The 1,116-nt window shown below is 41.0% G+C and overlaps 1 non-coding gene across 1 annotated transcript; it reads right to left on the reverse strand.

The window, feature by feature from the left end:
* Positions 1–284: 284 nt before the first annotated feature.
* LOC141616590 (small nucleolar RNA R71) lies at positions 285–391 on the reverse strand. Its single transcript, XR_012530927.1, has one exon. It is a non-coding gene; the product is annotated as a small nucleolar RNA R71 (small nucleolar RNA).
* Between the last annotated feature and the right edge of the window lie 725 nt (positions 392–1,116).

Raw genomic sequence — 1,116 nt, forward strand, 5'->3', positions numbered from 1 at the left:
TTGCCAAGTCCGCCTTCATCCAATTAGTTGAGAGGAGCCAATTTGGGGGGATGCCTAGTGAGGACCCTCATTCTCATATGGAAACCTTTTGCGACTATTGTGATGCAATCTCTCAAACGGGCGTGACTCAAGACCAAATTAGATGGGTCTTATTTCCTTTTTCATTAATCGGCACCGCGAAGCAACGGTTGAAGGGCCTTGATAAGGCCACCCTTGGAATAGATTCCTGGAAGAAGTTGGCTCTAGCTTTCTACAAAAAATTCTACCCACCGGAAAAGACTAACATGCTAAGAGCTCAAATTACGGGTTTTAAGCAAAGGGATGAAGAGTCTTTGTATGAAGCTTGGGAGCGGTTTAAGGGAATTTGTCGCTCATGTCCTCACCATGGACTTAGCGAATGGTTTTTGGTACAACAATTTTGGAATGGTTTATATGAAGATTCTAGGAACATTCTCAATATGGGATCAAATGGAATGTTCACCGAAGTTGATGACAATCAAACATGGAACAAGATTGAGGAAATGGCGGTCCATAACTCACAATATAGTAGACCTCGCAAGGCTACTAGAGGAGGAAAGCATGAAGTGGACTCCGTTACTCAATTGGGTGCTCAACTTAGTGCTCACATTGACACAATCAACTTGAAGTTTGAACAAGCTATGGCTAGACTTGAGGAAAACTCAAAATCATCAAAGCATCATGTTAATGCCATGACGGCATCCTCATCAATCCCAAGTGGGATATGTGAGAATTGTGGAACTTTGGGACATGACCAAGGTGAATGTAGGGGAACAAATGAACAAGTGAATGCTTTCCAAGCATACAAGAGTGGTACCCCTTATTCCAACTTTTACAATGAAAACACCAAATTCCATCTAAATCTCTCATACAAAAGCCAAAATGTTCAAAACCCTCAAACAACATACACTCCACCACCCATGAGAAACCAAAATCAAAGACCCTTTTACAATCAAAACCAAGGTTACCAAAATCAAAATCCATACAATCACCAAAATGACCAAGGCTTTGATGTCCAAAAAGCGGTCCTCCAAATGCAAAAGAATCAACAAGAATTTTTCACTCAAATGCAAAAAGATAGCCAAGCAAAGGAAACCA

This window comes from Silene latifolia, chromosome 11 (assembly GCF_048544455.1).
Source record: "Silene latifolia isolate original U9 population chromosome 11, ASM4854445v1, whole genome shotgun sequence".
In the NCBI taxonomy this organism is placed as follows: domain Eukaryota; kingdom Viridiplantae; phylum Streptophyta; class Magnoliopsida; order Caryophyllales; family Caryophyllaceae; genus Silene; species Silene latifolia.